Here is a 21,371-nt window from a genome sequence, read left to right as displayed (position 1 = left end):
TAAATTCACGACTTATATTTCTTTCTTTCTCCGTCTTGAAGCATTGTTCGTCATTCCTATTACATATAATAAACCGTCAAAATAAAATTAATTAAAACAAGTAATAAAAAGAAACATAATAAAAATTTCTAATTAGTAATTAAACGAAATAAATTAACTGATTATAAAAACTAAATAAATATTACAAAGAAAAAGGATACAAAACCCCGGGTTGCCTCCCGTTAGCGCTTTTGTTTATAGTCGTTTGCTCGACTTATTGGTGAAATTAATCTTCATAAATGGGGTCGTAGAGATCTAATGACTCTACCACCTCAATCTCGACACAATCATGATAGGGCTTCAGTCTTTGCCCATTTACTTTTAGCACTTTACCCCTCGTCGGATCTCGTACCTCAACTGCACCATGAGGATAAACATTAGTAATTATAAGTGGACCAATCCAACCAGATTTCACCTTACCTGGAAATAGACAAAAGCGGGATTGGAACAAAAGGACTTTTTGACCAACTTTAAAGTCCCGTTTCAATATCATCTAGTCATGCCAAGCTTTCACTCTTTCTTTGTAAGTAGCTGCATTCTCATATGATTCAAGTCGGAGCTCTTCCAACTCTTGGAATTGCAATTTCCGATGTAACCCCGCGTCATCCAAGCTCATATTAAAGCTTTTTATTGCCCAATATGCTTTATGCTCCAATTCTACAGGTAAATGACACGCTTTCCCAAACACAAGTCGATAAGGTGACATACCGATTGGGGTTTTATAGGCCGTTCGATATGCCCATAATGCATCATCTAATCTCAAGCTCCAATCCTTCCGATTAGGATTCACCGTCTTCTCAAGGATAGATTTAACTTCTCTATTGGACACTTCAGCTTGTCCATTAGTCTGCGGATGATATGCCGTGGAAACTTTATGAGTAACGCAATACTTTTTGAGCAAAGCACTAATTGTCTTGTTGACAAAATGAGTTCCACGGTCACTTATCAAGGCCTTTGGAATTCCAAATCGAGCAAATATGTTAGCCTTGATAAAATCCGCCACCACCTTGGAGTCATCGGTCTTAGTGGGAATAGCCTCCACCCACTTAGACACATAATCTACCGCCAACAATATGTAAAGATTTCCATATGAACTTGGAAAAGGACCCATGAAATCAATCCCCAAACATCAAAAATCTCACGATTAAGCATGTAACTTTGCGGCATCTCATTCTTTCGGGAAATATTGCCTACTCTTTGGCAATTGTCACAAGTTTGACAAAATCCATGAGCATCTCTAAACAAAGAAGGCCAATAAAACCCACAATCTAGCACTTTTCTCGCAGTTCTTCTTGTACCAAAGTGGCCACCACAAGCATGTGAGTGGCAAAATGTAAGGATATAGCTCATCTCATTCTCCGGTATACACCTCCTTATGATTTGGTCGGAACAATGCTTCCACAAATAAGGCTCATCCCACACATAATACTTCGCATCACTACGAAGCTTGTCTTTTTTAGATTTAGAAAAACCTTGTGGAAATTTAGAAGAGCAAAGAAAATTTAGAAGATTGGCATACCATGGCTCTACGGATCGAATAGCGAACAAGCTCTCATCAGGAAATAATCCTTTCACCGGATTTTTCTCATGTGGATTTGCATCAACATCCAGTAACCTGCTCAAATGGTCCGCTACAACATTTTCTGCTCCCTTCTTATCTTTCACCTCCAAATCAAATTCACTAAGCAATAGAATCCATCTTATCAATCTCGGCTTAGATTCTTTCTTCGCCATCAAGTGGAGCAATGCTGTATGATCTGAAAATACCACCACTTTCGTACCAAGTAAATAGGACCGGAATTTTTCCAAAGCAAAAACAATTGCTAGAAGCTCCTTCTTAGTTGTGGTGTAATTTCGTTGTGCTTCATTTAGGGTCATGGATGCATAATGAATAACATCGGAAGCCCTCCCATTCTTTTGACCCAACACCGCTCCCAAAGCATAATCACTCGCGTCACACATGATCTCAAAGGGAAGAGACCAATCCGGTGCTTGAATAATTGGAGCGGAAGTAAGCCTACCTTTCAACTCATCAAAAGCCTCCTTACAAGCCTTGTCAAAGATGAAATCTGTCTCCTTTTGCAACAGCTTGCATAAGGGTGACGCGATCTTAGAGAAATCCTTGATGAACCTGCGGTAAAAACCTGCATGACCAAGAAAAGACCGAACTTTGCGAACATTAGTAGGGTAAGGTAGAGACGAAATAGTATCAATCTTAGCTTTATCTACCTCAATACCTCTCGAAGACACAACATGTGCAAGTACTATACCTTGTTCCACCATAAAGTGACACTTCTCAGAATTCAAAACAAGGTTAGTATCAATACAACGCTTAAGAACAAGAGATAAATGATGTAAACAAGTATCAAAAGAATCACCATGCACCGTAAAATCATCCATAAATACCTCAATGAAGCGTTCAACATACTCAGAAAATATGCTAACCATACATCGCTGAAAGGTAGCAAGTGCATTACAAAGTCCAAAAGGCATACGTCGATACGCAAAGGTACCAAAAGGACAAGTAAATGTGGTTTTCTCTTGATCCTCAGGGGCAATAGCTATTTGAAAATACCCCGAATACCCATCTAGAAAGCAATAATACGCCTTACCCGCTAGTCTTTCAAGCATTTGGTCAATAAAGGGAAGAGGAAAGTGGTCTTTTCTAGTTACCGCATTCAACCTACGATAATCTATACAAACTCTCCACCCGTTTTGGATCCTAGTGGGTACAAGCTCACCATCTTTGTTCTCAACTAAAGTCACCCCAGACTTTTTAGGGACTACTTGGGTAGGACTCACCCATTTACTATCAGAAATAGGATAAATCATACCTACTTGAAGCAATTTGAGAACTTCTTTCTTCACTACCTCCATCATAGGAGGATTCAATTGACGTTGTGGTTGCCTTACCGGTTTAGCATCATCCTCTAGCAAAATCAGGTGCATACAAGTACTTGGACTAATGCCCTTGATGTCGGCAATAGTCCAACCAATAGCTAATTTGTTCTCCACAAGTACATCTTTCAACTTTGCTTCTTGTTCCTCAGTGAGCTTACTAGAGATGATAACAGGAAGTGTTTCTCCCTCACCAAGGAAGATATACTTCAAATGCTCGGGTAGAGCCTTAAGTTCTACTACAGGTGCCTGCAAAACAGATGGCAACAATTTCTCCGAAGGAACAGTTAATGGCAACTTATTATTAAAATCCAAAGGAAGCTCCTCTAACTTATGTAAATCAGCCACAACCTCTTTCAAGTCAGCAGAAAAAACATATTCTACCTCTTGACCATCCACACTATTTTCCAAATCTACCTAAAACTCATCATCACCATTAAAACCAAAGAAATCTTGGGCCAAATGGTCAATAATGTCAATAAAATTCAAAGAGTGGTAATCATCAGGATATTTCATAACATCATAGATGTTAAACTGCACCACTTGACCACTAGACTCCATAGTCATAGACCCACTAGATACATCAATCTTAGTGCTAGCAGTTTTCAAGAATGGCCTACCTAACAGAATAGGAGCCGCATGTTTATCTTGTTCCATGTCTAACACATAAAAATCAGCAGGAAAGATAAGATTATCAACCAAAACAAGCACATCCTCAACAATCCCTTTCGGGTAGACATTCGATCTATCAGCTAACTGGATTACAACACTAGTAGCATGTAGAGGACCAAGTTTCATAGATTCATATAAGGAGTAAGGCATCACATTAATAGAAGCTCCTAAATCTAGCATGGCCTTTTGAATCTTAGTGTTTCCAATGGTGCAAGGGATAGTGAACATGCCCGGATCACTACACTTAGTGGGTAATTTTCTTTGAAACATAGCGGACACAGGTTCACTAACCTTCACTTTCTTCACCCCTTTCAGCTTGTTATTCCTTTTAATAGTACACAACTCCTATTTGAATTTTGCATATTTAAGAATACTTTTCAAAAGATTAAGAAGGGGAATATTTACCTCACACTTCTAGAATACCTCATAAATGTCCTTATCGTGCTCAATGTGGCGAGTCCTCTTAAGTGCATCAGGAAAGGGTACCTCCGGTTCCACAACCGGTATAGAAGAGGGAATATGCTCCTTCTCCTTAACAATAGAAGCTTCCTCACCTTCCTTGATCACTATCTCTTCCTCTATTTCATGAATTACCGGTTCCTTGACTTTTCTTTTCACTTTCTTAGCCTCCACTAGTTGTCTCCCATTTCTCAAAGAGACTGCACTCACATTCTTTGGATTCACCACCGTTTGAGATGGTAGTGCATTAGAATCTCTAGCCTCCAACCGATTAATTGCAGTAGCTAGCTGACTAACCTGATTTTCAAGATTCTTAAAATTTTGCTTATTATCTGCTTTATCTTGAGTAACACTGAGAGTAAGAGCCCGAATCATATCTTCCGTGGACATTGACGAACTTGGTGGTGCTTGTTCAACTGCTTGTTGAGGTACTTGTTGATTAATTTGTTGTCCTTGTGGTCTTTGGAGAAACTGACCTCTAGGAGGGCCAGGCGATGAACCGGCTTGAGAATTTCCCCAACGAAAGTTAGGGTGAGCCTTCCATCCTTCATTATAGGTCTTGGAATATGGATCCCATTTCCTGTTATTTGTAGTACTCTCCCAAACACCATTCACTTCTTCTTGGCCATTTTCTCGAAAGTAAGGACACAAATCATTAGGGTGACCCTCGAGCGCATATGCCACAAACAAGAGTCAGTCTGTCTCCCGGATAACATGTCACGGAGAGTGGAAAGAATATTATCAACCTTTTCCTCTAAGCCAGGACTAACACCCATAGCATTAACTCCTCTTCGTGATGGTTTCCTCTCAAACTGTCTAGAGGTCTCAGCTAGTTCTGAAATAACCTCCCAAGCCTCATCTGGATTTTTGTTGGCTATATTTCTTCTACAAGCAGAGTGAATCATGCGACGGTCATCTTGAATCAGTCCACCACAAAAATACATAATGAGATCCTGATCAGAGTAACCATGGTAAGGGCAACTAGCACAGAGCTTCTTAAATTTCTCAAGATACTCATACATAGTTTCCCGTCTTGTCATTCAACATTATCGATGGCTCTTTTCAGCTGAGATGATCGAGAAGGAGGAAAATATTTCTCCAATAATGCCTTCTTCATACCTACCCAAGTAGTGATACTTCCCGGTGGGAGATAGTTTAACCAGTCTCTCGCATTGTCCTTCAAGGTGAAAGGAAATGCTCTCAATTACAACTGCTCGTCAGTAATAGCAGGTGGCTTCATACCCGTGCACACAATATGAAAGTCAGAAAGATGCTTATTCGGATCCTCAATGCTCATACCACTGAAACTTCGTCATTGATGTATCAAACCAGATTTCAGTTCAAAAGTAACTCCATCATCCAATGCTGGAAAAGTGATGCACAATGGTTGAACGTTAAGATTTGGAGCTGTGAGCTCCCTTAGAGTGCGGGTTTCTCTATCCATATTCAAAGGTTCGGGTTGTTCAGAAATTTCAGAATATTCAGAGTCTGAATGTAGATCGTCGAACTCACTGCCTTCAGAAACAGCCACTATTGCACCTCGTTTGTTCTTTCGTAACCTGAAAAGAGTATGCTCAATCTATGGATCGAAAGGCTCGAGGTTCAGGATAGAAATACGAGTATTATGCATAAACCTACACTAAAACACAAAAATAATTAATGCCAATTCCCCGGCAACGGCGCCAAAATTTGACAGGCTAAAGTCGTATGCCTCAAATTAACAATTTAAATCACTTAAATTCAAATATTAAACAGTAGTAAAGCATAAATAAGGGTCGAACCCAAGGGAATCAGATTAACAATTTATGCAAATTAGAATGTAGGAAAAGTCGATCTTTAATGTAATTAAAGATCGTAGTAACAAAAGGGGAGGATTTGAGTTGATTTTCTAATAAACGAAGATTAAAAGCTAATGCAAATTGAGTAATAAAACTAATGACTTTTGGTGTATCAAATGATTTAAAAGGGTCTTAGAGCCAAGCATATATCCACACTCAATAACAATTGATCACTGTAAGACGGTTTCAATTACTAATCTTGATTATTCTATCATGAATGACAAATTCCAATTCTCCTTAAGAATAGTTATTTAAAACGAATCTCGTTCTTAATCAACCCTAACTGTTAAAAAACCTTAACAATCCAGTTCAAGATTTAATTCAACAGCAGCAATATAAAATAGAGAACTCGAGAGAGAATAAATAATGCATACAATCCAGTTGCACTTTAGATATTTATGTGAATCGCTTCTAAGTACTAATATCAACGTATGCCGTTCAATATTAATTCCTAGTCACATTAGCGTAGAGTTAATCAATAAATCCTATTCAATTAACAATACTAACAATAGAATGAAGAAATCAATCACTAGTTGTACACCTAGCAATAATCAATCGACATTCATAAAATTAATAACTAAGCAATTCACAATAATCAAGACAAGAAATTAAAACATTCAAACTCACAATCGTATTAAGAGCGCTTCAATTGCTTGAATCAAAGAAGAAAGATTAGTTACACATCGTCTGCTAATAACAATAATAGGGTTTTTTCTCTTCTCAAAAATGTGGGTCTTTTCTAAAACTAAAATAATAAGTTATATAGTAATAAGGTAAATAATTAAAGTAAGAAATAAAGTACTAAAAATAATAATAATAATAAAATGGGTTTTTCTATATGGTAACCCTATATTTTTTCAAATTCTACATGGTAACCCTACTTTTCAGTGAACACACATGGTAACCCTTAACTCTGTTAATACGCATTGCCGTGACCCTTAACTTTTTTTCTGTCAGTTTTATCCGTTAAGTATGTGACGTGACCAATTGAATTTTGAGATTTTCTATAAGGTAACCCTATATTTTTAAAAATTCTACAAGTTAACCCTACTTTTTCTACAGATCACATGTGCATAAAAATATAATCCCTTAATCAATCCTTTTTTTCACAATTTTACTCGATTACTCCCAAATTGTCATATCCACCCTCATTACCCTTTAATTAACCGAGTTTTTAAAGAAAAATCCAATAAGAACTTTGTTCAATATCAAAAAATTCCCAATAAGATATTCTAAATACCAAGTAGAAGTACTCTATTCCGATTATTATAATAATCAATCCCAAATTTGATTCATAGGATTTATCTAATTAATAAACTTTTGTTTTCAAAACCTCATCAAATACGACAAAATTAAAAATGTTGTAAACACAATAATAACTTACTTCAATTATTCGACAAATTTACACAATAAAATGACACAATAAAGTTGGGTAAAATTAAGGAGTGGAGACTCATTTGTAAACATTGACTTAATAGTGGATTTCTTTATTAATTATTGAACCCGGTTTTTGGAAATTTATGGTAATGATACCTTAAAGAGATGATGATATTAAGAGTTGACGTTTTTTGGAGTAATCGAGTGAAAAATGTACTAAGAATGATAAATTTATGAACTAAGAGAGTATTTTTAAGAGTGTTTATCTTGTAAAAAAAATGAATAGGGTTATTTTGTAGGATTTAAAAAAACAGAGGGTTACCTTGTAGAAAATCTCAAAATTCAATTTGCCACGTCACATACTTAACGGACAAAATTGACGGAAAAAAAGTTAAGGGTCACGGCAATGCGTATTAACAGAGTTGAGGGTTACCATGTGTGTTCTCTGAAAAGTAGGGTTACCATGTAGAATTTGAAAAAACACAGGGTTACCATGTAGAATAACCCAATAAAATTCATCGGAAGCGTGACACAGCAGCACGCGCATAGGTTGCACATAGGTCGCGCGCAGGTCGAACGCAGGTCACGCATAGCTGCTGCCGCTGCCCTTTTCTTTTGATTTATGTGCGCTCAATTAGCGCACTTTAAGCGCACACGTCTCATGTATCTAAATAGGTATCCGGGCCTATCTCTCCTCAGACTTGGACTCCGTTTAAAACTTGTAAAACCGGCCCAATAGCTAACCAAAGCTCACTAACAAATAACCTGCAATTAAGCTCCATAATACTACTCCAAGCCGTCAAAACCATACTAATTCGCTCCAAATAACTACGGCTAAATGAGTCGTATCAGCAAGAAGCCATGTTTGTGTATTTTTTTTAAATAATGATGGTGATTATGAAATAATATGGGCCGCAAGATTTGTAAGGACAAATCAATATTGTTCATTTAAAACAACTGGACCCTCCAGTACTTTGAGGGTGTTGGAGAGGATCCTATTCCCTTGTGAGTTCAGCTCCTCTCCAGTACCTCTTAAACACTGGAGGGTCCAGTACCAACTTTATCAGGTGACATGTGGGTAGATAAAAAGTCAAGGGCTAGGATATTATCTTCCTATTTTTTCTTGTAATTTATCTAGATTATACTCATCGTCCCCAATTCCCCTTATTTCGTCCTTTTATTTTCTTCAAATTCCATAGCCAACAATCAATCACATGATCAATCATCATCATCATCGCTATCATCAAACTTAACTTTGAAGGACACAAATTAAGAGGGAAATCCAAGACTATTCCGAAGTGGTAAGCTATTATTTGATGGTGATGATTACGACGATGGAGTATGAGTGCATAAATATGTGATGGGTAATAATGGATGCTCGGTGCGAACAGGTATTTGGCGTCGGTGGTGGTAGTTTGGTGATGGGAGAGGTGGAAATATGTGATGGGTAGTCGTGTCTGTTCAGTGTGACAATTCGGAAAACATTACGGTACGGAGAGGTGACGGTAGGGTGATTTTCAAGGGATCTCAGGGGGTGGGTATTTGTGATGGTGGCAAGCATCACCATTGTTGAATACATGAATAGAAGAGGAAGGCAAGAAGCTATGTTTGTGTATTTTTTTTTAAAATAATGATGGCAATTATGAAATAATATGGGCCGCAAGATTTGTAAGGACAAAAAAATATTGTCCATTTAAAACAACTGGACCCTCCAGTACTTTGAGGGTACTTGAGAGGATCCTATTCCCTTGTGAGTTCAGCTCCTCTCCAGTAGCTCTTAAACACTGGAGGGTCCAGTACCAACTTTATCAACAAATTGTATAGGTATTTTGACAAGGATGAAGGTTTGGGTCAAGCAAAAGGAGTCGTGGAAGAATGGAAGCATGATAGAAAAGGAGATAGAGGAAGAAAAGTCTGAGATGTCTCTCTGGACGATTAATTACAGTTATATATATTGGGCATTTGTTGTGAAATTTGTTTTCCCTTTCATTCATATGAAGTGTTTGTTAGAATATTTGAGTAAAAACGCTTCATTCATTACCTTAGTTTGTTGACTTGTATTGGCCTGGTGAAACACCATTGCTTGTTTTTTTTGGTGAAATGTGAGATGTATATATATATATATATATATATATATATATATATATATATATATATATATATATATATACATATATATATATACATATATATGTATATATATATATATATATATATATATATATATATATATATATATATATATATATATATATATATGTATGTATATATATATATATGTATGTATATATATATATATATGTATATATATATAAATGTATGTATATATATATATATATATATACATATATATATATTTATCAAGAAAAGAGTAATTATAAGGCAACCAAAATATTAAGACAACATAAAAACCAAGCAATTTCAGGTTCGAATCCCACAAGGAACCAAACCCTTACATTCTAATTTCTAGTTGACAAAGCCAGGTTTCCTCTTGTCTACTCAATTTAGCATTGCACTTGAACTTGATTCTTTGCCCCCACCTCATCTTTTATCTTCTGAACCACCATAGAAGGCATCATCAGTGTGACATTGATCCTGGCCGAGTTCCTTTGAGCTCAAATATGATATACACACGTATTTAGAACAAGGGCATAGACAGGTTCCTTCATTTTAACACCAACATTGCCATAACCATCAGCCATGGCACCAGAAAAAGAGATGCATAATCCACACCAGTCCTGTATAAGGGACACAATGGCTTTGCTGTAGTCACAGTCAAAGAAGAGATGCGATTGTGTTTCAGGTGCATTCTCACAGATACAACAAGCATCAGAAATGCAGCAGCCTTATCTGTATAGTTTCTCATGAGTATTCACCCCATTATGCATGATCATCCAAGTAATGATGGAGTGTTTAGGTACATTCCAGCTGTTCCATACTAATTTATACCACGAGGGTTTGATTTGATGTGATCTTAAGTAGTCATATCCACCTCTAACAGTGTACCCTTTAGTATCAGGTAGCCATTGTCCATCATTATAAGCAGCTTTCATCAGATCTTTAATCTTACAAATTCTCTTCCAGGTCCAAGCAGCATCTGTAGGGGGATTGTAAGTATGCCAGTCATAATCTTTAAGGTATACTTGATTAATTCATTTGATCCACAACCTGTCAGCCTTTGAGTAAATCCAATCAACCAGCTTAGCAACAACAGCAACATTCCAAATTTAAGCTTTCTTTATGCCAAGTCCTCCTTCTGTTTTTGGTAATGTGACTGTATCCCATCCTACCAGAGGCACCCTATAGAATTCAGCACTGCCATTCCACAAATAATTCCTACAGATGGACTCTATTCTTCTTATGACACTCTTGGGGAGAATGAAAATGTTAGACCTGTAGGAATACAGAGTATTTAAGACAGAGTTGATAAGTGTGAGTCTACCAGCATAAGATAATTTTTTTGCTCCAAGACTCCTTATCCTGTTAACCATTATCTCAGCTAGAATATTGCATTCCTTCTTTGTGAGCCTGCTAGGCTGGATTGGGACACCCAGATACCTGAAAGGCATCTGTCCCTCAATAAAACCAGTCACCTGCTTGATATCTTCCTTCAAAGTTGTAGCCATTCCATTAAAGAACACCTCAGACTTAGAATTATTCATAGATAAACCTGATGCTTAAGAGAAAGTGGAGAAAGCTCTAAGGAGCAGCATCACAGGCTAAGCATTCTCCTTGCAGAATAGAAGGAGATCATCTGCAAACATCAAATGAGTAAGCTTGAGTTCTTTGCAAAGGGGGTGGTATTAGAAGGTGTGACATGGCCCAGCTGTAGGTCCGGTTCGATCTGCGGACGTGCAGCGATCTTTTGAAAGCCACGCTCGGCGGCGTAAAAATACTTTCGACCGGATCGTTTTAGATCGGTTGGTTTCGTCTCGGTAAGGGTCTCGAAATGATATAGAGATGTTCGGAGTCGCCACCAAGCATTTGTGGGATGCTTGGAACCCGTTCGAAATCCACTTTATACCTCGGTCAAATCGAAGCACAAAGCAGCGTTTGACATAGGTACTAAAGATAAGGAAATCGTCCCTCTTTAGCATCCTATTTCTAGAATGACTCTCGTACGCCCTGGATAAGGTCTTCCACTATCCAAAGTCTCTGAGTAAGAGGTGAAGTTACGTATTGGAAAGCCCTTTAATCAGACACCCAATCCCGCCCGCGGTAGCGGCCTCTACTGATCGATCTTGGTTGGTTGAATGCAAAAGTTGATAAAACGCCTTAAATGCATGAATGCGCATCCAATAATTTAAACCTAACATGTGAGAGCTTTCTAAGTCGGTTGATTTAATCCAAGTATCAAGTATAAGATGTCGAGTTGGATTAATGGTTGATTTGCATGCAAGACGGAAATTAAACATCCATTTACCGTATTAGGTTTATGGTGCATAACGTGATCCATTTGTCTTATTGAAGCATTTTGCAAATATGATTTTGAATGAGTAAATAGTCGTCTGATCCGTCCTATATCCGGGCTAACCGGAGTTGGGATCGTCCTAGACTGATGCTAGAAAGGGAACAAACCCTGCACCAGGCAGCCACATGAGGCGCGAGTTTGTTGGCAGTACAAGGGGGTCTCCCCTGGTTTTGGAAATAAGAACGAAGGGTCCTGTTTAGGCGCGGGTCAACTAACGGTTGTATGCCGTGTCCTGACCTTCTGAAAAACGTTTATAAAACATATTGAAAAATGGGTATGTGACCCGATTTGGTTTGAAAGGGTCGTTTAGACCGCATTTGTTGATTTGAGGAACGAGACTCGAATAATCATCATTATTTTGATGATATTCGGTGTCGGGTTCGACTTTGACAAACTTGACATGAATAGTTTTGAAAATAATTATGAACTAATTATTTTAAGTTCATTTGAATATCATTAGTCGATACTTGTCATCGTACCCGGGTTAAAATCCGGCATGGTATGTAGAACCAAGGATGGCTTTGTGTTGGTGACTAATATGTTTGTTTTGAAAATGTAAAGAAATGATGAAAGGCTTTAAAATACCTCCCAAAAATGAAATAAAAGGCTTTAAAATACCTTTTAAATGTTATTAACCAAATATTATCACCGAAACACGGATTTAACCATCATGGTATGAGGAACCAAGGGTGAAAAATGTTTTATGGTTAAAACAAATGAAATAAAATAAAAAAGGGTTTGAAAATATTTGAAATGGTAAAAACCAATTAAAAATGAAAATGAATTAGAGGGGAAAGACGAGAACAAACACTGTTGAGTTCTGATCTGGTCACCCCATTGAGGCGCGAGCCTTTGTGCACAATAAGGGGCTTCTGCCTCAGGCCAAAACCCAGTTTTGGCTCGTTTATCCCATGTTTTGGATCATGTTATGCATGTTATGCATGTTATAGTCATGAAACAAATGAAGACAAGATAAAAGAAGGATTTTTACACCCTCATACTTACATGTTTGATTATGGGGGGAAACCGACGTAAGTGTAACAACTCATTTGGTCGGAAAAGACTCGGTTTAAAACCGTTTTGGTAAGTAAAAAGAGTGTTTTATTAAGATTAGTGATGGTGTAGTGGTTGAAGTGATCGGTCAAGTGATTTAATGCACGATGACGGTACCAAACAATGTGTAAGACTTGTATTTATGATCAGTAGGTCGTAAATACGCGTCGGATTGTGACTTAAGAAGTCGAGTCGAGAATTTTAAGGGAGAAAAGAGGGGGCGGACACTCGCGTAAGTTCTCAAATGGGGGCATTTGAGGGGTATTTATAGGAAAATGAGTGGTTGTGTGAGTTTTGAGCGACGTGGCCACCTGGGCTGCTCAAAGAGGCGCGAGCCACGTCGCGGGTCTTCGAGTTGTCCTGTCACTTTCACACAAGTGCAATCATTATTTGTTCTATCCCAGGATTTGTAGTCACATGTTTGGTACTTGACCATTCATGAATCCGGAAAATCTTAGTATATAAGGCTTTGAATGTTTTGTTTTTGGTGGTTGACTCGGTTTGACTCGTTGTTGGAGTCGGGATTTGAATTTTTGAGTCGGTTTTTGGTCCGGTGTCGCTTTTGACTATAGTTAGTGTCATTGCGACCCCGTCGTCGTGTATTCCAAAACATGTTATAGTCCGATAATCATCGGGTGTTTGTTGGAGTCTCAGCAGATACTGGGTATCTACAGAAGGGTCATTTAGTAGTACCATATTTGATGGTTCTTGTTAGATAGTCCATACAAAGAGTAAAAATCAAGGGGGAAATAGGGTCCCCTTGTCTTAATCCTCTTTGCTTTTTGAAGTACCCAAAACTACTACCATTCAGGCATAGAGTGAAAGAAGTTGTTCTAATGCAAGTCATGACCTGCTGATAGAAAAATTCAGGAAACTTCAGACCCAGCATTTGGCTTTCCACAAAATCCCATTCAACTGTGTCATAAGCTTTTTGGAGATCAATTTTGAACAAGCATTTAGGAGACACTGTTGTTCTATTGTACAACTTAACTATGTCTTGACATATCAAAATATTCAATAGAATGGATCTGCCCTTAGTAAAAGCACCGTGATTCTCATGAACAATATTAGGCAAAACCACAGAAAGTCTGTGGCAAAGCAATTTTGAGATAACTATATATATCATATTGCAACAGGCAATAGGCCTAAAATGTTTGACAGAGGTAGGCCTCTCACATTTGGGAATGAGAGTGATATTTGTAGCATTGATCTAATTCAGAAGTTTGCAGTGGAAAAGAAGTCCTTAATTGCAGCACAAATATCATGACCAACAACATCCCAAGCATATCTGAAGAAACCACTAGTATATCCATCTGGACCTGGGGATTTATCAATAAGAGTTCCAAAAAATATTTCTTTGATTTCCTCATTTGTGACTGGTAACATAAAGGAATTAGCTTGCTTTTGAGTACAACAAGGCCCTTGATTAAGGATAGTAGTTTTGACATTTTCAATAGTTTTCCTACTGCCTAATAGATCATTATAATAGTAAAGAAATGTCATCTTAATGCTATCACTATTAGTGCATAATTTCCCATGTTGATCTTCAATTTGTATAACCTTATTTCTCATTTGTCTCTTCTTAATAGCACCATGGAAATATGCAGTGTTTTGATCCCCATCCTCCAACCATTAAAGTTTAGCTTTCTGTTGAAGGAAACTGTTTTGTGCCTTAGTTAAAGCTTTCAACTCAGCAATAACAGTCAACTCCTGGTTAACGAGACCAACATTTGATATATCCCTGACAATATCCTGCTGAAGCTGGGCTAAATTCTTTGCTGCAATAATTGTCTTGTTTTCTATATCAGAATAGCACTCTGAATTTAAAATTTTGAGCATAGGTTTCAGACCTGTCAACCTCTTTACTATAGTGAACATCTTGTAGCCATCATACTGCTTACACAATTCACCCTTCACTCTATCAATGAATCCAGGTGCCTGCCCCCACATATTGAAATACTTAAAACTGGCATTTTTGAAAGTACCAAGATAACATTACTAATAATGCAAGGGCAATGATCAAAAAGACATTCAGGATAGAAGCGAGCCACCATATCAGGAAATATATCTAGCCAAGCTTGATTAACCAGAAACCGATCCAATCTACTGTAAATCCTGGAGTTAGGGTCTTGTTTTTTTATTCCAGGTATACAAAGCACCAGTGGAAGGAATATCAGTTATGCCACAGATCCCCATACATCTTATAAAGTCATCCATATCAGCCTGTTTGGTATTACCTCCCACCCTCTCATCAGGACACAGAACAGTATTGAAGTCCCCAGCAAGAGCCCATGGTCCAGGACAGTGGAGATTGATAAGTTCCAACTTACGCCAAAGATCTACTCTGTCACTACCCTCATTGAAGGCATATATCATAGTCAAGTGGAAAGCTTGCTGGTTAACTCTGGAATAGACCTTGGTGTAGATAAATTGTGCATCATACTTCAGAATTTGCATATCAAATAAATTTGGCTGCCATAAAATCCACACTCTACCTCCTTTGTGATACCTACAATTCGTAGTAATACTCCAACCATCCAGCATAATATTAGCTATATTAAAGACATTATTATTATTTATTTTAGTTTTAGCAAGCCAAACAAGCCAGCTCTTTTATTGTGAATAAACCATTTTTCTTCTTTTTGTTTATGTACACTATTGAGGCCCCTAACATTCCAAAAACCTAAATTATTCATTGGAGGATTTTGGAGAGAGGGTGCCTATACCAATCCCACATTTTGGGGTTACTGATCCATCTAGAGCCTGCAAATATGTCTTGCCTGCTGTACTCTGCAAACCACCACTGCTAGGTTCCTCTTAGTGGCTTGCTTTATAGGAGTAGACTCTAGTATCACAACTACTGCAACACTACTTGTATCCTGCACAGGGATATCAACAATTGTCTCAACAAATTGTTCTGTTACAGGTACAGTCACAGGTTTAGTAGCAGTTGGCTCAACAGTTTTCCACACTTTCTTAGTTACAGGTTTCTTCTTGGCTGCCATATCAGTTTTCCTACATTGATCACTAACAAGACCAATACCCTTGCATTTCAGGCATACATCTGGCCTCCATTTATATTCAATTTTAATTGAAACAATCTTACCTGATTCATCAAGGAATTTCACTTGCTTAGGGCATTTCTGACCAACATTCAGTTCAATCATTACTCTGGCAAACCCAAGTCTTGTCTTCTCACTGGTTGCTTGATCAGATTTAACAAATTTACCAACCAATCCAGCTATGGTAGGCATGCATTTACCCTAGAATCTCAATGGGAGCTCAAGTAACCTAATCCATGCTGAGACAACTTTGACCTCCTCCTTTGTAAGTTCAATGTCCTCCATCCAAGGTCTTATAGTAAGCGGCTTATTATCAAACATATGGTAGCCAGCTTTCAATATAGCCTCTTTATCCTTATTTTCCTTAAACCTTACCAAAAAAAACTCCATTGGGAAGAAATGATAACTTTTCAATGCCATATTTTCCCCATATTCGATGAATGTAGCCATGAAGAACATCCCATGGTGGATTTTCCCCAAGAACGAAGCAATACATAGCCTGACTCCAATATGCTACTTCATCCTTAGTATCATCAGATGAGAATTGTATTAGATTATCTAAGCTTCCTTCTTCCTCCTCCTTTAAAGAAGATTTTGTTGGAATATGTGTCCTCCGACAATAATGCGATCACAACTGTCGATCATGATGATCACATGTTTAAATCTCATTTTAAGAATACATGTGGTAAGTAATCTTTTTACAGTCAACTGGTCCACACATATCGGTAATGATTGGCTGACTAGAGTTTGACATTACTGTCGTGCGACGGTGGTGATCAGTTGATCCCCTTAGGTCATACCTAAAGGGTAATACTCTTAATTGATTATTTAATTGATCGTATGTCGATACGGGTTAATTAAATTACATAAAATTGACGGACGATTTTGGAAGTAATATTTACGTATCTCATTGAAATTTGATTAGATAAGATACGGTCTAAGTGTAATACTACGTATTTATGAGTCTCTGGGTACTCTATCGAGTAGGCCTTACTCTGTCGAGTAAGGGTGAGTTGCAGATTAAAATAGTTTCTGACTTGTTGGGTACTCGATCGAGTAACGTGGATACTCGATCGAGTAAGGGGGCACTCGATCGAGTACCTTAGCTACTCGATCGAGTAGCCGGTTTACGGGGGGATGATTTCTCGGGTTTTTTTAATAATGCGATTAAGTATATAATAACTTCCGTCATTGTTCTTCAACACTTTTTAAAACCTAATCACTGTGAAAAGAGAAATCAAACTACGTCATTCGCTTTAATCGCATTGTTGGCAAATCCCGGAGCTTGGAAGGTCGGATTTCACCTTTCTTTATACCGTTGTGATCCTTGCGTCGAGGGTAAGACCTATATACCGTTTTTATAGTATTTCCTTAAAGTTGGTTAAACCTAATTTTGGGAATTGGGGATTTGTGTTAATTTTGTGATTGTTAGTAATTATGTGATTATATGTTAGGAGGAGGATTCGTAGAAGAGGAAATTTTGATACAGCTGTTGAGACCGTCTGATAGTGTTGCTGTTCCAGGTAGGGTTTCCCTACTCAGTATTAATTACATAATGTGTGGTGATTGTGCTGTAGTTAGTGATTGTTGATTGATTCAGACGGTTGTGATTATATATTGTTGATTGATTCAGACGGTTGTTGATGTTGTATTGTGATTGTGATTGTTTGTCTCTGGTTCTCGAGATGCGTTCTCGGCTGAGTGGAGTCACTTGCGGGAGTGGCTTCACGCCCTAGTTTCGCCCTCCGTGGAACCCGCCACGGGAGGGGATGTGCACATTAATGGGACAGGGTTATCGCTCGGTATGATGAGCGGGGCTTAGATGGGAACGGCTGCGGTCCCCCACTGGTAGGGCTGGTCCAGTGGACAGTCGGTGACGGAGATGGAGTGGAGTGGATGATTGTGTATGATTGTATGAGCTGTATTGTTTTCTATTCCGTTGGTTTATATAAATTGTGTGATTAGTACTGACCCCGTTTAAATGTTTTAAAAACTGTGGTGATCCATTCGGGGGTGGTGAGCAGTTATTGAGCAGGTATGATATGACGCGTATGGGATAGCTGGGATGAGTTATCACGTGGCAGTTAGAAGTCTTCCGCTGTGTTAGATGATGTTTTATGGCTTTGATAGTTTTAGCAGTAGACCGTCTGGGAATCTTGTATTTCTTTTATCAGTTTTGGTGTTGTCATGTAATCACTTTAAACATTATTTACTTTTAAGTATGTTTCGTTATTGTCATATGATTATCATTGCCTCGGGAAACCGAGATGGTAGTACTTCCATGCCTTAAGTGGTCCTGGTAAGGCATTTGGAGTATGGGGGTGTTACAAAATGGTATCAGAGCGACGATCCTGAAACCTGTAACCAATGAACCTAATGAACATAGGGAGTCAATTAAAATGAACCCGGGGTAGAAGTTGTAGGAGCTAATGCAAAGACTTGGGAGACGTCCTAAAGTCGCGAACTCGCCCTACAATTTTGAACCGGTCACCATGGGATAGGAGTCGGGATCACTATGTGTTTATCTTGTGAATTGTGTATCTATATAGTGAGGGGTGACATGAATCAGTGGATGTACGTATTTGGATAATGGGGAATGTGTAGAAAAGATGGTGATGATGTGATTTTTGTTATGTTGTTGGTTGAAAGCATGTTGCATGATAGTTGGTTTACATGTTGGTTGGAATCGTTGGAAAAGTGTATGAGAATGATGAGTAATGTGGTGGAAAAAGGAAGTAGTTCATATGTGATATGATTATACATAATTTTGTTTGTGTAATTTTATATAATGATTTCTTATACATGTCTACTATTGTTCCTATGTATATGTTGTATGAAGAATGTGGTGGAAATGGATGAATTGATTGGAAAAGATGGAGTGGCAGTTGCATGAGAATATGAATTTTATGATTATGAACATGTTTAGGTGACGAAGTGCATTTGTAATATTGTTGTATTAGTAACCTGGAAATAGGATTTGTAATGTATGAGTATGTTTTGTTTACGAAAAGTGATAGAATAAAAGCATGTGGGTAAGTCATGATTGGCAAGTTAAATGAATTATGTGCATGATGAATGTTGTTGCTTTGCTTTCGAAAATAGTAACATGTGATTGGGACTGCTGATTTTATGAGTATTGGGTTGTTTTTGTTTACCTTGTTGTCGTTTAAGTTGTTTAGAAGTAAAATCAAGTAGTTGTGTTTTTCGATTATAAAGAGGTTGTCTTTAAACTGTTATAACTTGAGATGTATAAATGATTTTAATGTGATCCCAATTGGAGGTGATAGCTTGTTCTTTTACGATTCTAACGATAGGTCACACGCCCAAAACGACTAAGATATGAGTGAGTTATGACTGTTTTACGAAAACTGGACAGTGCTGAGAAATGCGTAGGTACTCGATCGAGTAGGGGGGCACTCGATCGAGTACGTGAGTTACTCGATCGAGTAGCCCTGGTGATTTGTTTTACGTGCTTCTGACCTTCACCTACTCGATCGAGTAAGTCCCTTACTCGATCGAGTGGCCTGTACTCGATCTAGTGACCCCTGTTTTGGGTCATATGCTTATCTTTTGACTTCGTTGCATATCATGTGTAATTCAAAGGTGTTATCTTGCTTCTTTATGCATTGATTTATATGTATGTTTATCCTGATGCGTAAGTTACCCAATATTATGATGTAAGGAGTGGCACCTGAGGTGAGTATGAGTTCGGTGGGGGGACATGAGTTATATGTGGTTGTGATAGATAGTGGAAAAAGAAAAGGAAGATCGTTATGGCTTAATTGAGACGTAGAACATGTTTTCTGAGATGAGATGAGTGACATGATTGTGCGTTGAGTAACGTAAAAGCAAGTGAATATGGGCAAGGGATGATGTGAGTCTAAGGAACGTGAGAATAAAAAGATTCAAAGTAAGGATGTGGATAGTGGCAGCTTGAGATGTGTAAATAATTATGGAGGGAGATGGTTAGGAGTCGTGTGGGTTAAGGATATATGTAGTGAAAGTTCGTTTAAAAGGCGTTGAGAATAGTGGTATACAGTGAACGTTGATTTTATGGATAGATTAGTGGCAAGTGTGAGTAATAGCATAATAAGAGAAGACCTATGGTAAGAAAGAGTGAGGTGATATCGATATAAAATAATGAGATTTGAGTTTTGGAGCGATGAGAAGGTAATTGGAGCACTAAAGGGTTAGGTAGAAGTAATAAGGAGTTGAGATATTAAATGGAATTGTTGAGTATAAATAGAAAAGAAGGATAAAAGTAAGCTGAGAAAAATGTTCACCGGAGTTATGTGATATAAAAGTAAGGAATCATCGGGATGTATGATACTACAAAGAGTAAGTGAGTTAATGGTCATACAAGAGTTTCAGGACAACATGATTAATCATGAGTTTCGAGGAATTAAGGGAGTAAGAAGTTTATTTAGTATCTGCACTCTATGAGATTTTGGTGGAGAGTTAGATGACGATACAGTTCGGGATAATATTGGGAAGAATGTTGAGGTAAGTTTGTTGATGGATTTGATGTTCGTTATTTGGGATGTTAACCAAAGATAGGAAAGAAAACGTGATGTTAGAGATGAGTGTAAGAGGTTTGATGTCCGGATAGTGGTAGTGTTATGGCTTCTGACTAGTGGTTAAGGGTGATGGCATATTAGAAAGGTAGCAATTCTAAAGAGGTTGATTTTGTAGGGACCAGATTGATAAGTATGGTTATGAAAGAGTATAAGATGTGGTTATATGAGGCGGTTGTTAGTAGTTGAGTATTAATGGTGTGGCTACATTTGGCATAGGGTGATGGATATGCGAATGGGAGAATATGTTATGAGATGTATACGAGTTAAGCTCGGGTGAGAGGTAACTTTTATCAGGTGGTAACTTACATGATCAGGATTGACTGGTTGGATGTGATTACGGGTCTGTGATATATATATATATAAATGTTTGTGTGAGGTTTTGACCTCACAAGAAGTGGTATGGTGTGATTATCATAAAGTTGTTATTTAAATGTTCTGTAATGCATGTTGGGTACGCTAATTTAATTGAATGATATTCAAAAAGTAATAATTTGATTGATTTGGCATGATTGGTTATACTTGTATGTATTCATGATATATGTTATTCCGTGATGTGGTAAGGGGATGATGTTCATGAGGTTATTATCTGTTTAATTCATATAATATGTTGCTTTGTGATTTAGTAAACTGGATTTGAGTAAGTTTTTCTTGTCCGAGAAGTTATGTTGAGTCAGTGTTTATTGGATTGTGTAAGTTGTGATGACTATCGATGTGGTGGTGGTGCCTCGGGTGGTGATCCGGGCACGGTATTTAGTGTTGTCATGCGGGTATTTTCGCACTGCGGTGTGGCTGTTGGTGGCGGTGTTGCGATGCCGTCACCGGTTGTGGTAGAGTAGGCGGGATGATTATGATTCGAGTTTCGAAAGTACATACCAGTTACACATAAATTGTTGTTTTGTTTGATGTTGCTTCCTGTGAGTTTCAG

General features: G+C 37.9%; 1 pseudogene; it reads right to left on the bottom strand.

The window, feature by feature from the left end:
• Window positions 1-532: 532 nt before the first annotated feature.
• LOC141651536 (uncharacterized) lies at window positions 533-5,090 on the bottom strand (annotated as a pseudogene).
• Window positions 5,091-21,371: the final 16,281 nt, after the last annotated feature.

Source organism: Silene latifolia, chromosome 4, assembly GCF_048544455.1.
Source record: "Silene latifolia isolate original U9 population chromosome 4, ASM4854445v1, whole genome shotgun sequence".
NCBI lineage: Eukaryota > Viridiplantae > Streptophyta > Magnoliopsida > Caryophyllales > Caryophyllaceae > Silene > Silene latifolia.
This window is presented reverse-complemented; position numbering and strand designations above follow the sequence as displayed.